The 19,430-nt window shown below is 35.7% G+C and overlaps 1 protein-coding gene and 1 long non-coding RNA gene across 24 annotated transcripts in view; both read left to right on the forward strand.

Moving 5' to 3' along the window:
- LOC147839429 (uncharacterized) overlaps positions 1-19,430 on the forward strand; it is a 382,751-nt gene that overhangs the window by 171,696 nt on the left and 191,625 nt on the right. The gene's annotated exons all lie outside the window — the stretch shown is intronic.
- LOC147832305 (uncharacterized) overlaps positions 1-19,430 on the forward strand; it is a 214,569-nt gene that overhangs the window by 36,315 nt on the left and 158,824 nt on the right. Inside the window, exon 7 of one of the 23 annotated variants that reach the window (XR_015518744.1) lies at positions 13,379-14,561. The exons of 21 other annotated variants lie outside the window; for them this stretch is intronic. The gene's annotated coding sequence lies outside the window, so the exon portion shown is untranslated. Of the gene's footprint in view, positions 1-13,378; positions 14,562-19,430 lie in introns of those variants that run through there. One more of the 23 variants, XR_015518756.1, reaches the window with a different exon arrangement.

Raw genomic sequence — 19,430 nt, forward strand, 5'->3', positions numbered from 1 at the left:
GGCCATAATAACAGTAACAACCATAACAACAACACTAGCTAGATGAATACACTGGAGATTCGAGTAGCAGAGCTGGTACATATATAGCCTAACCTGTACAGAGAGATTTTAAAGACTCTCTTTCTTTCATGCCCTGGACGAGATGACCACCTTTTTGCACTGTGTCCTTATTCAGAGATTGTGCCGTTTGGTGGCACCACTCAGCGTCTGTCCGTAGCAAATAGAAAACAATGTAAAGATGTGATGCACCGCAATGGTGCTTCTCATGGACAATGTTGTTTTTAGCAGATGTTTATGAAACTGTTCTCACTGAAAACAAAAGCTTTTCTTGTTTGTAGTCTTAAATACCTAAAAAAAAATCAAGAAGCAATTTCTAGATAATAATAATACCTATAATATCAAAAGTGTGTCCTTTATTTCAAAGAAAATCAAGGTTATTTTACTTACCCCATTGGCAGATTATCTAAACAAATTTTTTACTTAATGTTATAATATACACTGACCAGTCACATTATTAGGTATTATATACACCTGTCCAACTGCTTGTTAATGCAAATTTCTAATCAGCCAATCACATGGCAGCAACTCAGTGCATTTAGGCATGTAGACATGGTCAAGACGATCTGCTGCAGTTCAAACTGAGCATCAGAATGGGGAAGAAAGGTGATTTAAGTGACTTCAAACATGGCATGGTTGTTGGTTTCAGACAGGCTTGTCTGAGAATTTTTAGAAACTGCTGCTCTACTGGGATTTTTACATAGAATCAGAGTTCACAAAATGGTCGGAAAAAGAGAAAATATCCAGTGAGTGGCAGTTCTGTAAGCACTAATGCCTTGTTGATGCCGGGGGTCGGAGGAGAATGGCCAAACTGGTCCGAGTTGATAGAAGGCCAACAGTGACTCAAAACGTTGAGAGAAGAGCATCTCTGAACGCACAACACATCAAACCTTAAGGTGGATGAGCTACAGCAGCAGAAGACCAACGTTTCAGGCTGGTGGTGGTGTAATGGTGTGGGGGATATTTTCTTGGCACACTTTGGGTACATGAGTACCATTTGAGCAGCTTACCTGAGTACTGTTTCTGATGATCATCTCTTTATGACCACAGTGTACCCATCGTCTGATAGCTACTTCCAGCAGGAAAACACACCATGTCTTAAAGCATAAATCATCTTAGACTGGTTTCTTGAACATGGCAATGAGTTCACTGTACTCAAATGGCCTCCACAGTCACCAGAACTCAATCCAGTAGAGCACCTTTGGGATGTGGTTGAACAGGAGATCCATCATAGATGTGCAGCTGACAAATCTGCAGCAACTATGGGATGCTATCATGTCAATATGGACCAAAATCTCTGAGGAATATTTTTTCCAGTACCTTGTTGAATCTACGCCTCGGAAGGAATAGGGCAGTTAAAGAGGGTCCAACTCGATAGTAGTAAGGTGTACCTAATAAAGTGGCCGGTAAGTGTATCTCGTAATTTTGACTTTTTTTTTTTTTGATTGTCTAGAAAATGCTTCTTGATTTAAATATTTTCAGATATTTGGACTAGAAACAAGACAGAAACTCTAAGTAAGACATACAATTTGCAGTCTCTCGTTTTTCACTTCACAAAAACGTTCAATTGAAAATGAATTTTGTTGAAGTACAGTGGGCCCTTAAACAGGAAGCAGATATTTATGTCACTTTTTGGGGACATCAACCATTTTCGTTGAAGTCTGTGCTACAGTACATGCAGTCTATTTCTGTATTTTCATGTATTTGCGCATGTTGTGAAATTTAGTTTGCTCGATTTGTTAGTGTTTTTCTATTTGCATGTGTTTTCTTAACCTGCAGCGCATTAAAATTCTCTTAGCCACCGTACTGAGATGTTTTTGTCTTGGTAATCAGAAATCGCAGATTTGATTTGTAATCTACAAAACATGTGTACAGTAAGTGCATATAGCTAGCATTCATCTGCGTTTAAGATACTGATTTTGTAGCCTACTGAGATGATGGACAATGATGATGTATAACAGCATTAGTCATGTGTGAGTTCAACAAATTGTTTCCAGAGCGATTCTCAGCTCAGGCCCACATTTATCCCAGTAAAACAATGGATGTGGTCATGACCCAGTTGTAAGTTGAGATGGCTAATATACGTCTGAATGCTCAGGTGGTCTATTGGTGCTTTCATTTCAGTGCTTGTGTTCTTCTGTAATGGGAGGAAAGTTTATGATTAGGAAATTCCACTTAAACGCTGCAAGAAACGGCAGCAAAGTGCCTCCCGCAGACTGATGCTGTCGACTCTTGGGAAAAGGAAGGTTTATCTCTTTTTATTGAGGGTATCATTGGAATTGTATCAGGCCACACAAATAGAGCGCTTTATGCCCTTGGACGGGCCCTAGCAAACATAAGGCATTTATTAGTATGGATTCCAAATGATTAACAGGGCAGCGCTGAAGAAGGAGGTCTGGGTTTATTTGGGAACTGGAGGAGAAAGCGGGCATCAATCCGCTCCCTAAGAACAGACGTTTCCCTTCTCCTTCCCCCCCCCCCCCCCGAAGGCTCTGCGGCAGGTGGTTCACATTTTATACAGCATATAATTGAATAATAATAATGACACAAATTCGGTATGAAATGGAAAATTCATCCTGGGAACACAAAGCAAAGTTTCCAACATGGTTTCATCCTTGACTGAACCTCTTGACATGATATATGTCCGGTAGAGCTGGAACCATAGGATGATACATTTCATAATCCTTTTTCACAGACATGTATTTTGGTGCCCGTTTAAGACAGTGCTTAAATAATGTAAAACTCATTATTCTTATCAGTCTTTTCTGTTTTTGCACTTCCAGTGCAAAATATATATAAGTATATTAGGGGTGTAATGCTTCACAAAAATCACGGTTCGGTTCGATACGATACAGTGGTGTCACGGTTCGGTACGTTTTCGATACAGCAAAAAAATTCTCTAATTGTAATTTTTTAATGTATTAAAGCTAACATCATAAAAGTATGATCCTGTTTTTTTTTCTTTCACTTTAAACAGTGATTGAGCTATACTTCTGGGGTTTCTGCTTAGCAGTAAATAAAACAAATCCTTTATACTCAAAACCAAAAAGCTGCTTATAAAAAAACAGATATAAAATTGTTGCAGTCAAACAAATAAAAAGAAAAGAACAATTTAGTTTGTATATGGAACTCAGTTTCAATCAATTAAGTATTTTTTTATTTTCAGAAAGATGAGTGTCCACCTTTTCCTCAGACAACACAGATCTGCTTAATTTTATCACCTGCTTGATTTGATCACCTGCCATTTTAGTCGATCTGAAAGCAGGATTTATCTGACTGAAATGGGCTTACGAAGGAATAATGTAACAGGGCTCTATTATATTTAACATTTTATTAAAACCCGACATTTTCACTACCGAGTAAAATCTCTCAGATGTTTTTTTTTCTATCACTCCCTTGGTAGCGGTGATGGTACGTGACGGATCTGAAGAGCAGTGGAGGCGTGTGCGTGCGTTGTACCTGAGCGGCAGGGGTGAGTTATGCCCAATGTACCTGAAGAGCTGGGAGGGATGCGGTGGAGAGGAGTGCGTATTAAAGGACCGGGGGGGGGAGACGCTCGATTTCCAGAAGATTATCATTCGTTTGTGGGCATCCAGGAGTCTCTCGAAGCTTCCGGGAGACTTGGGATGTCTGGGATTACATTAACGTTACTAGTCATTTTGCGAGCTAGTGTAGCACGTGCCTGGAGTAGTGTTTGGAGGTTGGCTCTTTTGTGTCGGGGGTCCAGGGTTGCTGGGGCAACGGGGGCGGAGCCAGCACGAGCAGCCAGGCTGCTAATGAGCGCATGCTTTAATAAAGTGATATTCTGAGTTAAAAAGCGATGGTCTACTCTTTAACATGACAGCAGGGAAGGCAGCATGTTGTCTGCCATGTCATTTGGGATGCCATGTTGAGCGTTGCTGCACTGAAAACATTATATTTTCTACTTATTTTTTTTTTTAATCTTTTTAGATTTTAGTCTTAATTGAATACGCGTATCGTTACACCCTTTAAAAAAAAAAAAAAAAAATCACATCTTAATTTAAGTGAAAATGGTTAAATATATTTCAGTTAGAAGACCTATTTTGTTGGTTTAAACAAATAGAAGATGCTCAACTTATAAAAAAAATATATGCTAATACGTATATGGTTTTATATATATTCATACTGTATTGTGTATTATCCACGTGTGTATAATGAACATGGTCATTTGAGATTATTCTGGAAGGAATTATATTATGACGGGTTCTCACCCTGGATGTAAATGCTTTATTATTATTATTATTATTATTATTATTATTATTATTTATTTATTTATTTACGTTTTTTTTTTTAACCCTGCAATTTTTTTTTTACTGTGTATAATATTAGGGCTTTATTATATATTGTTTTAGGATCGATATCACAATGCCTGTATCTGTAATAGTGTAATAGTCACAGGAACTGAAATTACAAATCTGGTTTGCAAAAACTTGAAACTTTAATCGAAAGTTACTAAAATGTTTATCATCTGCATGTGTTTTTAAGGCCTGCATGTGTTTATTTATCAATACTTTTGATTGGTTTATATAATTTTATGCAGATGCACTCCCCTACAATATCTAAAATGATGAATTCTTTCCAAATAAGAATAAAAGTAAAAAAGACAAACAGATCAATTCAAAAATGGATATTTATGATGAAATAAAAAATACAAAAACGTTTAAATAAATCAAATAAATGATACAAAATTACATTAAAATAAAACAGTAAACCTAGCTTAAAATAAAGTTTAAAGTATAATAAATATGTAAATATATGTAATGTATATAATAATAAAACATGTGCATGTGTAATAAAATAAAATATATAATATAAACTAAATATTTTCTAAATAACATAATCAAGACCCATTAAAAATTTATTTTCTCACAGTGCAAATTGGGTCTTTAAAAGATGAAAAACGCACATTGGAGTATTTTGAAGGTAGTTTGAGCTAAACTCAGCTGGATGTTGGCATTCCGGAGGGAAGATTGGACACCTCTGTGATAAATGTTGAATTAAAGTGCTCCTTTAATGATGCTTTTCTGGAAATTACATTTCATGTAGCGTCTAATGCTGTTTGTGAGTGTAAAGGTTTAGATAATTATTAATGATCAAAGTGAATGGAGCTATTGTCTCCCAGAAGAAAGAACCGGTTCTTCTGAAGCAAGTCATCTGCGGTTCCAGTTTTACTTCCTGATCTGTCTATAATTAGGCATGGGACGATTTTCTTGATGTTTTCAAGGTATACCGTGGTTTGGAAAAGTTAAGGTTTTAAAACCGCCAACTTTTTTGGTAATACTGTTTTCTTAGTTTTTTTTTTTTTTTTTTTTAGGACAACAGTATCTCCAGCAGAAAATATATCCAAAAATGCAGTTTAAATGGTAAAGAAATCTGTGTTTCTGAAACACATGAAGACAGCAAAAGTCAATAATTTATTTTAATTATTTAACCTGATATGTTCACTGTTTCAAAATATTTAAAATGTTTCCCAAAATACAATATACTGTGTTCAAAGGGGAAAAAAAGCTTTTTGTACATGTTGTACATACAAACATATTTTAGAGCAGTAATCACAACCGCCATAACGTAAAACCACAATATTTTTATCCAAGGTTATCGTATCGTCAGAATCTTATAACAGCTCATGCCTATCTGTAATAAATCTCCATGATGAGAGCCTACACTGTAAAACATATCTGGAAATGAGCAGTTTTCTGTATTTTTTGATTGATGTTTCTGTTTTATATTGTATTTTTGCTTTTAAATTACATTATGGGAACTTGATCTTTCTTTCAACAAGTTTTAACCATGAAAAGTTAAAAAAAAAATTCATTTATTTACATTTTAATAGTTTAAAGTGATATATTGTGTGTTTTGGTGTCGTACATTATGCTAAAAAACCTTATAATAAGTTGCCTGTATATTTTCTGTCATTTTTCAGACTTCTTTCTCTATTTATCATTGCTTACATTATATTATTTTAAACTAATAAATGTCAATAAAAGTCATTTTGTTAAACTGTAGAGTTGAATTTTCAACATCAAAAGTCAACAGAGTACACTGTAAAAAATGGCCGTGATTTCAACGGTAAAAAAATGTAAAAATGCTACAGTACAAATCCGTAACCTGGTTAACGGTATGTTTCCTTAATATATACGGCGAATAACCGTAAATTGACTTTCCCAGAATTCCCTGCATGGCACATCACTTTTTATTGGTTGACATTAATATGGATCTTTTTAGTTGTTTCCCCATCAGTTATGTACATTAGAGATTTATGTTACATCTAATGTTGATAAACAATGTTTATTTCATGACTTTAATTTTATGCGTGTTACCATACTGGTGTTTAGTAGCTGTGTGAATGACACTGAGCACCTTCTATATGCTGATACTCTTTTCTGCTTGTGCGAAAAGTTGATTGTGATGAGCATTGGCTCATATGTAATTTCATCACCACCTTCTTGATGTGGGTGTGCTAACGTGTCTAACTGTGAAACAAAAGATGTGTAGATGTTGATCATTCAAAATACAGACATATTACCTCTATAAATTAATCAAATCTGGTAATTTACCGTAAAAATGAAAAATAACTTTTACGGGTTATTCCGTGTTTTTAACGGTAAAGTACTGGCAACCACAGCTGCCGTTTTTTTACCGTAAATTTTACGGATTTATTTTTTACAGTGTAGAGATCAACATCCTATAATGGAGTTCACAAACGCATGCTGGAATAGTTGGCAGTTCATTCCGCTGTGGCGACCCCTGATCAATAAGGGGCTAAGCAGAAAGAAAATGAATCATGTTTCATTAGGATGTCCGCACACTGACCCTATTTTTTCATATGATTAAAAAGATGTCTCTTATCTACAATGTGCAACGCACTAAATAAACACTCGCCACTGACAAATCAATATATTCTGTTGATGACGCTTCAGATTGATTACCTACCCACATCAAATTGACATTGTAAAATTGATTTGTTGTCAAAACTTTGACATTCATTTAACAGCCACGCATTGATGTCCATTTAATCACCAAGATGATGAAGCAAAAAGTATTATATTTCATTCATCTGAAAGCTTCAATTCCAAATTCCATATTTACACATTTTGTTTTAATCAAAAACATCAAATATTATGCATAACTAATAAAAAATGAGATTAAAATTCATATTATAAGTTAGTATAAAGGACAAACATACAAACTGAAGAAAAAAAAGCTATATTAATGATAAAATAATAAATGCAAAAAAGTTTTAAGACAAATAAATGATACAAAATTATAATAAATGATACAAAATAATTGAACTTAAAAATAAATAAAATATGTTTAAAGTTAATGCATGTGTAAATATGTGTAATATGTTTTACAATAAAAAAAGAATGTGCATGTGTAACATAATAAAATATATAATATAAACTAAACATTTTCTAAATAACACAATTGAAGCCCATTAATAGTAATATTTTCTCAGAGTGCAAATTGGGTCTCCATTGCATTTTATCATAGTGCATTTAAAGGTCCATGGCATTTAAAAGATTAAAACACCGATTTGAGTGTGTTGGAGCTAGTTTGAGCTAAACTCAGCTGGATGTTGGCATTCCGGAGGCAAGATTGGACACCCCTGTGATAAATGTTGAATTAAAGTGCTCCTTTAATGATGCTTTTCTGGAAATTACATTTCATGTAGCGTGTAATGCTGTTTGTGAGTGTAAAGGTTTAGGTAATTATAAATGATCAAAGTGAAGCATAAATGGAGCTATTGTCTCCCAGAAGAAAGAACCAGTTCTCCTAAAGCAAGTCATCTGTGATTGCAGTTTTACTTCCTGAACTGTTTGTAATAATTCTGCATAATGAGAGCCTATAGTCTCAATTGGCTGCCCATGAACGATGTCTCTTTTGAACATCAAACACTAGTTAAAGCTGAAACCTGTTGGCTTGTTGAGATGTTATTTTCAATGATGCGCATTAATACACATTGATGTAATGGGTGATTGATTATAACACATTGATTTAATGACAGGCTGTAGGTGAATCTTACATGTAGATGAGATCTGTTGCCTTTTGAGAGCAATAGTGGAAGAGGGACAGTTTTTGTTTGTTTATTATTTAGTTTCAATCAATTGAGCCCAGGGCGGTGGCACGTTTGCCTCGCAGCAAAAAGGTCACTGGTTTGAGCCTCGGCTGGGTCAGTTGGCATTTCTGTGTGGAGTTTGCATGTTCTCCCCGTGTTTGCGTGGGTTTCCTCAAGGTGCTTCAGTTTCCACCACAAGTCCAAAGACATGGTACAGGTGAATTGAGTATGTTAAAGGGCACCTATGGTAAAAAATCTACTTTTCAAGCTGTTTGGACAGATCTGTGTGTTGGTATAGTGTATAGACCGTCATACTGGGGTGATATGAACACACCCAGTATTTTTTTTTTCAATTTAACTACAAAAAAAGGGTTGGCCAATTGGAGCTGTTTTCAAATCGATCGCACCATTTCGTAGGTGTGCGATCCCCCCGCCCACCGAATTGATTGACAGCTGTGCGCATTAACATGTTCCGGTAGTCGCGTGTATATGTCAACAAGACCAGGCAGACATACGCAAAGCAAAACTTGGAATAAAAGCTCTGTTCTGTTCGCTAGGATCAGCAATCATCATCAAATGTGATTAAGAGTAAGTTTCACATGTTTAAAGTGTTTTAAAACAGAGTATGTGTGTAATTAATTACAGCGTTTTACTTCAGCTTTACTTCATCAGCACAGCCGTGTGTCAGAACAATTATAAGAGAAGACGCTTCAATCCCGGTTTGTGGAAGTTAAATCAGGTTTATTTTGTACATTAGCATAACAGATATCCACACAGTACTTGAGGTTAGCCTTAACTAAGCTAAGCGCGCTCTGTCTGTCTGCCTGCCTGCCTGCCTGCCTGCCTGTGTGTGTGTGTGTGTGTGTGTGTCATCTGTGGTGTGTGTATGTGTGTGTGTGTGTGTGTGTGTGTGTGTGCGCGTGTGTGTGTGCGCGGGCGCGCGTGTTACTTTGTAACGATATTGTGTGTGACTCATCAATGCAACTTCACAATACTGATTAGTAAAGATTAGTTCTTACTGTAGTATCTCACAAACACTACGTGAGACCTTCTTTCTTTAAGTCTGTCTGTTGTCTGACTCAGCTGAGGGAGGAGGCATGTAGAAATAGTGGGCGGGAAAGACTCGTCTTAAAGGCGCAGTACGACAAAACCACCCTCTGCTGGAAATCAGTATAAAACAGCATCTTGTAAAAGGTATAATGAAAAATCTGATGGGTATTTTGATCTGAAACTTTATATACACATTCTAGAGATGCAAAAGACTTTTATTAAATCTGAAAAAAGGGGTAACCTAGGTGCCCTTTAAAATTGACTGTGGTGTATAAGTGTGTGTCTAAATGAGTGTGTATGGGTGTTTCCCAGTGATGGGTTGCACCTGGAAGTGCATCCGCTGCATAAAACAAATGCTGGATAAGTTGGCGGTTCATTCCGCTATGGTGATCCCAGATAAATAATGGGACTAAGCTGAAAAGAAAGTGAATGAATAATTGAGCCCCTGCTCAAAGTTTCTTTAGGATGTGTGCATTTTTTCATCTGATTGTAGATGAATCTCTTCCACAATGTGCAATAGACTAAATAAATACTCACTTCTGAAAATCAATGCATTGTTTTGATGGTGGTTCAAATTGACGCGGGCACCTTGATGTCAAAACTGATCAAACGGACATTGGTCAAAAAATATTTAATATTCAAATCAATTTGATGTTAAAACTTTGACGTCTGTTTGACATCCATTTGACATCCACACATTCTTTTGATCACCAAAATAATGACACAGGCTCAATGGGAAAATGTGTCCTGGTGTACATTTTTGAGAAATGTGTGTGTAAAGGCAGATTTTTTTTGTGTGCCAAGTGCATGTGGAAGGTCCAGCACAGTCGCATATCCTTTGCTGTGGCCGAAGCTGACACACACCTCTCAAAAAATGTACTGTAACTGATGACGCGTAGTGAAAGCTCTGTGATTGGTTGATTTGTTAGTGTTGCCGAGTGTGGGCAGGGTTAGCGGTTAAAATATTAATTATCCAGTTAGCTTTAGGGGTAGCACAGAGGCTAGCACAATCGCCTTACAGCAAGAAGGTCGCGGGTTTCCTCCGGGTGCTCAGGTTTCCCCCACAGTCCAAAGACATCTGATACAGGTAATTTGAATAAGCTAAATTGACCGTAGTGTATGTGAATGCGTGCAAGAGTATGTGGGTGTTTCCCAGTAATGGGTTGCGGGTGGAAGGGCATCCGTTGCGTAAAACATGTGCTGGATAAGTTGCCAGTTCATTCTGCTGTGGTGACCCCTGATTAATAAAGCCAAAAAAAAATAAATAAATGAATGGATGAATAGTTAGCGTTAACTTGTTTACAATAGCTTGTTGCGTGCACTGCAACTAACATGCCAAAGCCATTTACCATGCATTGTTTTGTTTGTGATTACTTAACATAATGTTAACTTAACATTAACTGCCACAGCTGTGCATTTACTAAATGAGCACTGTGCTACATTCAAACTGACCCTAATATATTTTACTATAATTAATATGGTCCCTTCTGGACATACATAAGTGCATTTATATATGTACATTTTTTTACTGTATTATTTGTGTCCCCTTCAAAAATTCTCATTTATTCATTTTCTTTTCGGCTTAGTCCCTTTATTAATCCGGGGTCGCCACTGCGGAATCAACCGCGAACTTATCCAGCATATAATTTTTACAGAGCAGATGCCCTTCCAGCCGCAACCTATTACTGGGAAACAACCATAAATACTCATTCACACACATACACTACAGACAATTTAACCTTCCTCATTCACCTATACCCCATGTCTTTGTACCCAGAGGAAATCCATGCAAACACGGGGAGAACATTCAAACTCCACACAGAAATGCCAAATGACCCAGCCGAGGCTTGAACCAGCGACCTTCTTGCTGTAAGGCAAACTGTGCCACCGCTTCGCCCACCCTTCTCATGAGAAATTCTAGATTTATTGTCCCTCCCTACTGTTAAATGGAAATTTCACCCATACACAGAAGTATAATTCAGCCTTAAAAAACAAATAAAGCTTTTCTGGTGTGACTAGTTTGCTCGGTAGCTCACCGTAAATGGCACCAGATTTGGTAGGTGGAGCGGAGTGGACTGGGGATTGAGTCCTGCGAATGACTGTTCCAAATATGTAAACTGAAACCCAAAAAAAGCAGCGTAAGGGTGCAGTCGAAGGCTTTTCTTTTCTAGTTTGCTTTTGAAAACAGTATAGGTTGGGTTTAGGGAAGGGGGTGTGTGGCAGCCCTTGGTGGATTTACAAGAAATGGCATGTATGAGAAAATATGCCTCAGTAACATATTTGAGATTGTCAAAAATATACACGCAGCCCTTTAGTTGATTTGTTAAAAACAAAAACTGCAAGAAAACGTAGTCCAGGGTGCATATTTGTCAGTTCTCATAAATGTAGTCCTGGGCACATATTTTCAATTAGCCTTAATTGCTAAAGTATTATAATATTTCATCTAACAGCTTAAATTGTAATCTTGAAACTAATTATATCATGAGCAACAGTCAGGACAGTCCTGTAATTAATTTTTGACATATTTTTTTATGCTAGATGTTAATTTAATGTCATTTTGACATCAAGGTAGTCATCTGACGTCAAATAGAAATTTTGACATTTTTGACATCGTTTGTATATCAATATGCCTGCTGCGTAGTTCTTTGTCAGACTGATTTGATATGTTAAAAAAAATCACCCAAAAATTAACCCATAATTTGCTCACCCTCATGTTTGTTGTACATGACTCATTTCTGTCAGATTTACAGAGTAGTTTTAAATGTCATCCTGGCTCTCCCATGCTGTATAATATGATAGACTTTTATTTTGAAGCTTCAGACAACAGTGGGTAAACATATGGGTTGGCTGCGCTCGGTCAGTACCTGGATGGGAGACCACATGGGAAAGAGATTGCTGCCGGAAGTTGTGTTAGTGAGGCCAGCAGGGGGTGCTCAACCTGTGGTCTGTGTTGGTCCTAATGCCCCAGTATAGTGAAGGGAACTCTATAATGCTCAGTGAGCGCCGTCTTTCAGATGAGACTTCAAACCGAGGTCCTAACTCCTGTGGTTGTTAAAAATCCCAAGATGTCCTTCGCAAAAATAGTAGGGGTTTAACCCCGGTATCCTGGCCAAATTTGCCCATTGGCCTCCTAACCATCCCCATATCATAATTGGCTTCATCACTCCTCTCCACCAATCAGCTGGTGTGCAGTCTGGCTCAATATGGCTGCTGTCGCATCATCTAGGTGGATGCTGCACACTGGTGGTGGATGAAGAGATTCCTCCCTATGTGTAAAGCGCTCTGAGTGCCCAGAAAAAGCGCTATATAAAATGTAAGGAATTATTATTATTATTATTATTATTATTATTATTATTATTAAACACACTAAAGGGTCTTATTAAGTGGATTAATGTGTTGTTGTAACAGAAACTTTACATTTTTTTGTATTATAACTTTAAATCACTGACTTCCAGTTGAGACCAAATGTATGTTATGCTCAACTGGTGTATACAATGTATAATGTGTTACATAATGTGTTGTATAATGCATTTTTACAACTATCAATCTTAATTAGACAGCAATGAATAAATACCTGATTTCTTTTCAGAAGCAATGCAATTTTCATTGTTCATTGATAATAGATACACAACCACTGTTGTATCAGATTAGATTCGACCAAAGTGAATTAATTCAAATGTATAATTTGCACATTTATGTTTTAACATTTGTACATGCTAATATTCTTTAAAACTTTGACTAGCATTTATCGAGTTTTCTTTGGGTTTTGTTCTGGGAATGTTGTTGTTGGTAGTTGTCAAAATGAATTTCAAGAGAAGTCTAAGAATAGCATGATTTGACTTGTTCCCATCATGTGCGCAAAATTCTTACATGAAATTATGTATTGTTCAGAGTGCAAATGTGGTATTTTTGGCTGTACATGAAATAAGGGCTCAATAAAAGATCCTGGTGTTCTCTTGTAAAATTGTGAATAGCTCAATAATTAATCACTGAATCAATTTTATTATGCCCAGTGCATTTTACAGCTCAGAGTCTGGATGTATTTGTAGTTACTGGAATCAGCGTTTTATTGCAGAGCCAACATATTGTTCCTTGTTGGTACCTTGTAGGCATTATACAACAACAGATTAACAGTAATAGTGAGACAATTAAAGGCTCATGTGGTCATTTTTTTCTCTGTTTTTTTTTTAGGCGAGCAGAAAAACAACAAACAGAATGTGAATTGTAAGCTCTGTTTTTTTTCCTCTTTAAATATTTTTTAATGGTCTGCCGATGTCAGACATTCGTTTTTAGTCTCAAAATAATGTTTAAGTAACTTTGTTTTTAGAGTTTAAATAACAAAGCATCTTTTGAGCAATACATTTAGCTGATTATATTTCCCTGCATTTTTCTGCGAGGAATTAATATTAATAATATTCAGCTTGTGGTCAGTCAGATTTTTAAATCATCTCTTATGCTTCTCACATATTTATTTGATCAAAAAAGACATATTTTACATTTTTTATTACAATTAAAAATAAGTGTTTTATATTTCAGATCTGTTTATTGCAGTGATAGCAAAACTGATTTTTCCCCAGTCTTCGTTCCAGTCTTAAATGTTCCATGATACTTCATAAATCGTACAAATATTTTGATTTGATGTATATATATATTTTTGAGCCGCTTAAAACAATTTTGGAACTCATTCAGTATTGTTCTTACATTTACATCCATTTTTGAGCATGTAGGTTTGGAATGACATTTCAGTTTGGTGGCCATGATGGTTATAACTTTAAAGTACTTTGGAGGGCGACATAACCCATTTGGACCATACCCGTGTGGGTGTTTATTTGTGATGCCATCAGTCAGTAAGGACATTAATTGTATTATATTCCTGCTACACCAGAGCGATGTCTCACATCGTGTTTAATCAACATGTGCGCAGTGCTGCTTTATGAGATAAAATGTATTGGTTCATGTTGAAAGGAGTTTTTCCTAACTACCCATGTGGTACAGTGGTGGGCAAAATTTATGTTTAGAAGTCATTGCTATTTCTGCAACATAGCAGCAGAACAAGAGCATAACAAATATGAAAGATTATGTGCTTAATGTAAAGGATAATGTACTTCCAGGCGGTTGATATCACAGCTGATTACATTACTGTCTGGATTACTCTATTCTGATTAGTCAGTCATGACATTTCAATAAATATTATTCCAAGATAACAACTGCTAAATAGCACAATTTCATCGAGGAACCTTGACCGTCAGTGAATATTTTCCAAATCCATATACTTGCTCACATTCGTATAGATATGCTAGTTTGTCATGCTTTGGTTTTAAACTGTTTTTGTAAGTTTGACACCAGCTAGTGAATTAATAAAACGTAAGTTAGTATATGTTTTACCCAGTCAGTTTTGTTTTAGCTTTCCATTATTGTTCGGTGTCATCTTTTGACTGGATAACCAGCCTGATCTCACGAGAAAAACGTATTGTCAGTTTAGTGGCTTATTCGTGCAAGTTCAGTTCTATAAAAAGTACAATTTTAAAAAAGAGGCATGGCTCACAACCCTGCCCCTAAACTCTACTTTCCTTGGGTGATGAGCAAATCATATTAAATTGTACGAATTAGAGCATATGAATTCATATGAGTTAGGCACTAAATAAGAATGTTAAGAATTGCCATGAGATTGCATTGGAATTAAGGGTAGGTTAGTGTATACTTCATTCAGCTGTTTTTGTTTCAGCTTTGCATGTAATTAAAGTGTTCTCTCTCCAATATATATATATATATATATATATATATATATATATATATATATATATATATATATATATATATATATATATATATATATATATATATATTTTTTTTTTTTTTTTTTTTGTGGCAGTTAGCCATGTGATAAGCATGATAATGTACATCCAGGACCGTTGTTTTAAAATAAAAAGCCCTTCAGTCTTCTATAACAGTGCTCTGCTTTGCATTGGGCTGCTGACAAGACTGTCTGGCTTTATTTTACGGTAACAACCTCCTGGATGTATTTTATCCTTAACATAAAGCCTGGCAGGCCTATCAGCTATCCCCGAAACTAAGCGGAGGGCTGTTATATAAGACAGAAGGGCATTATTCTGCAAAAACAACCGCCTGGATGCACTTGTTCCTGCTTATTACAACGCTGCTTACCACAAAATGTAAAAATAAGACACAAAACATATAAATATAAATATGAACATCTTCACTGATGGCCAAGATGGTTTGAAGTACCCAGGAATACTCAAAATATCTAGGATTAACGTACCTTGGAATGTCTTGGCTGAACAAGTATTTCAGACAGCCATGCAATACTCAGTGTTACCAATGTATACCATTTTACATAGCATTTATAGCCAGAAAAGTCCCAGCAATAAAATAAAACAATTAGCATGCCATTCAACATGTACTTTTAATAACATTAAAGAGGTTAAATATTTATAAATTGCATTACCAACATCTCCAATTGCCAAATAATCAACTAGAAGTCAAGTTATTATTTGTTGTTTCTGGATATCTGGGTAGATACCTGGATAGGGGCAAAGACTTTGGTCAGGTAGTGTAGATGTATAATGGAAAGCTGATCTCTGACCGGAAAAGAAGCACTGCATTAAACTACCACAGTATTTTCAATAGAGTTTCTGTGCTAGCCTGCTGCTACTGACGGCACTAGCTTTTAAACGGTCTTTCATCTCATTTTACGGTTGAACAACTAAATGAATGCTTAAGTCTATTTCACTGATTGCATTTTAATTACATTACAAGCTTGATGCTGTAAAAGGAACCCTATAATATTGAACATAGTCACATTAACCTTTCAAGTTTATTGTTGGCTGTAAAACATTAGCTGTGCATTTAGCTCATTACAATTGCAGCATTTCATTTCCTGCAGCATCACCTCTTTCTGAAATGTTCCTCTTTTTTTCAGTTTTAGTACAACAAAAGCTTGGCACTTACTTTTCTTTTTGATTTGAATAAGCGTTTAATTTGAGAGGCCCTCTGTGGTTTGGCCGCCCGCTGCTGTTTGTGCAGTGTAGTGGAGATACGGCGATAAAGCTTGAGAGAAGCTTTACTGCGCTGCGTCCACCAAATGACTGCTGTTCTGAAGTCAGCCAAGGAATACTATAAAATCAATGTGGTCACCGGTGAAGCTGTGTGGCAGAGAGCTAAGGGGTTTGGCTCTTTGGAAAGAAGCAGGCAGAAAAAAACACTACTAGAATCAGTGTGGCTAGTTTACTGTGTAAAAGCTGTGTGTCAACCCAGTGACCTCTTTAAAACTTTACTCTCTTTGCCACTTGCATTCGACCTCAATACACTGTGAGAAAAATGCTGTCTCCGGGGGCTGTTTAGCGGGTGGTCTTTCACTTTTGACCTATTCATAGAGAGAGAATCTCATATATCAAAGAGTGTGTTTGATCATATGATGTCCTACAGTATGTATATGTACTTTCTTTCTATCAAAAATATTCCACCTTAGAGTTAGTAGTTACTTTCAGACAAAAAGTAAATTTTTTTTGTATTAATCCATCCACATTTATTAATTTATTTGTTTATTTATTTATGTTTGCAATGCTGTAGCTTTCAAAGTAAAAAAAAACAATTCTCAAATATATATTTAAAATATTTAATGATTTAATATTTATAGTTTGATATTTGTTTAATATTCATATTTGTAGTTTATTTTAGTGAAATGTCGTTTTTCAACATAACAGATGTTTAATTTTTATTTAAAAATGAAAAAAATGTTCATTCTGACCTGTAGCTTATTAATAATACATTTTATATATAATCATTAAATATGTAATAGGTTTTGTGTGCCAAATCGGAAATATTTATATTTCAGCATAAACAGCATATAAATGTGTGTCTTTTTTTAAATCAAAGTTTATATTATAGTCATTATTTTTTAGCTAAAAAAGGTGTGTGTGTGTGTATGCGTGCATGCTCGTGTGCGTACGTATAGATAGATAGATAGATAGACAGACAGACAGACAGACCGGTCTTTTTTTGAGATTTTATACATTATGGCAAGGCAAGTTTATTTATAGGCACATTTCATACACAATAGTAATTCAAAGTACTTAACATGAACAGGAGATAAATAAAGGAGAAGAGTATAAGTAATTAAAAACAAATCATAAAAATGATTAAAAACTGATAAAAACAGATAATAATGTCTTAAAACAGGTTTTAAAAGAATGAAAAAGAAAATAAAAACATAATAGTGTGATCTGTCAGACGTAGCACAGTGCTCATTCAGCAATGGCACAGCTAAACAGATGTGTTTTCAGGTTTGATTTGAATGTGCCTAATGTTGGAGCACATCTGATCATTTCTGAAAGCTTATTGCAGCAGCAGGGGGCACAGTAGCTGAAGCTGGATTCACCCTACTTTGACTGAACTCTTGGAATTTCTAGTTTATATGTGCCTAAAGATCTGAGTAATCTCTTAGGTTTGTATTCAGTCAGCATAAGTGATGTATTGAGGTCCTAGGCCATTTAGTGATTTATAGACAAGTGATAATACTTAAAAATCTATTTTTAATGTAACTTATGTGATGTCTTCTGATTTTCTGGTTCTGGTCAGAATCCTGGCAGCAGCATTCTAGATAAGCTGCAACTGTCTGACTGTCGTTTTGGGAAGGCAGCTGTGGAGTAATTAGAGTAATCCATCCTGCTGCTGATAAAAGCATGAACAAGTTTCTCTAAGTCCTCACTGGGAACAAAGCATCTAATTTGTGCAATGTTTTGAGATGATAGTATGCTGATTTACTTACTGCTTTGACATGACTATTGAAACCTACATCTGACTCTAGAATAACACAAAGATTCCTGACTTTATTTTGTGTTGTTTGATGCATGTACACATTAACCTTGAGAACCTCATCTTTGTTCCCAAATGCAATGACTTCAGTCTTCTCTTTGTTTAACTGAAGAAAGTTTTGGCACATCCAACTGTTAATTTCATCAATGCACTGGCAGAGGCTGTCAATGTGGCTGAAGTCATTAGGCAGTAAGGCAAAGTAGATCTGAGTGTCATGAGCATAGCTGTTGTAGAAGATTTGGTTCTTTTTTGATATAGTTTTGATATATTTGTGGTAAATTTTACAAAATATCTTCATGGACCACACACAACCTTTGCTTAATACTCTAAGTATTTTGGCATAAAAGAAAAATAGATCATTTTGACCCTTACAATGTATTTTTGGCTTATACAAATAGCTTTTTTATGTATATAAAGCAAGTGTTAATATCCTAATTTTGCTTCTGAAACAAATTTATTTTCTTTTACAATGTTTACATTTCAAGAAATGATCTCAAGGATAAAGAGTTCAGTTGAATTCTTGCCCTGAGAACAAGTACCATGGTTTACAAGTCTTGGCAGTGTGTTTATATGCTTTGGATAAACCAGAAAAGTCCTAAATGGTACTCCTAAAACCTGTGTTGGTGACACTTTTCTTTTTATAAGGACCCGGAGGGGTTGCTGCGTGCCACTTGTGAACCTGACCCCGTACTAGAAATAGCTATGAAACATGCAAATATAAAATTGCTCAATTTTAGCCATATGAAATTCATTCAAATAACAAAAACCTGAAACACACAGAAACAATAAAGCCCTCAACTTTTTCCATGACATTTTTTGCCACACATGCACACAGTTATGCTAATTTTAAAAAGAAAAAGCTACATTTGTAGATATTTTTAGCTTTTGTTGAGGACCATGATAGGCCTCTGTGTACAGTCATTTGGAGTGTAATAGGACTGACTGATCTAGGCATGAATTCCTGCTACAAGTTTGTAGTTACAAGATTTAAATACAGCTTGTTTGGTTAATTAGGAACACGATTGCTATTTTTAGAAAAAGGATATATCCAATGCACTTTACGGCCCCCTACATAAAATGAAGATAAGCAAATCATCGTAGTGTTAAATAAAACACGCATTACCTCTTGTGACTAATCACATGGTGGATTTCCAGAGGTATGTGTCTGCGGGTTGAAAAATGTTAAGCAGTTTCACATGGTTCAGAAGATAAATGAGGGGCATGAAGGTCTCTGGAAAGTGTGAACTGGGATAAATTAGTATTGGGTCTTAACTGCCAGTTAGGTGGCATGGGCAGCACTCTTACTCAGTTTCTTTTCGTCTAGACCTTCTGGAGCTTAAAGCGGGTGTAGTTTTATTTTGTTGTGAATAAATGAACAGAAATTGTACAAATAATAGGAGTTGGGGAA

The sequence above is a fragment of the Danio rerio genome, chromosome 20 (assembly GCF_052040795.2).
Source record: "Danio rerio strain M-AB ecotype USA chromosome 20, GRCz13ab, whole genome shotgun sequence".
In the NCBI taxonomy this organism is placed as follows: Eukaryota; Metazoa; Chordata; class Actinopteri; order Cypriniformes; family Danionidae; genus Danio; species Danio rerio.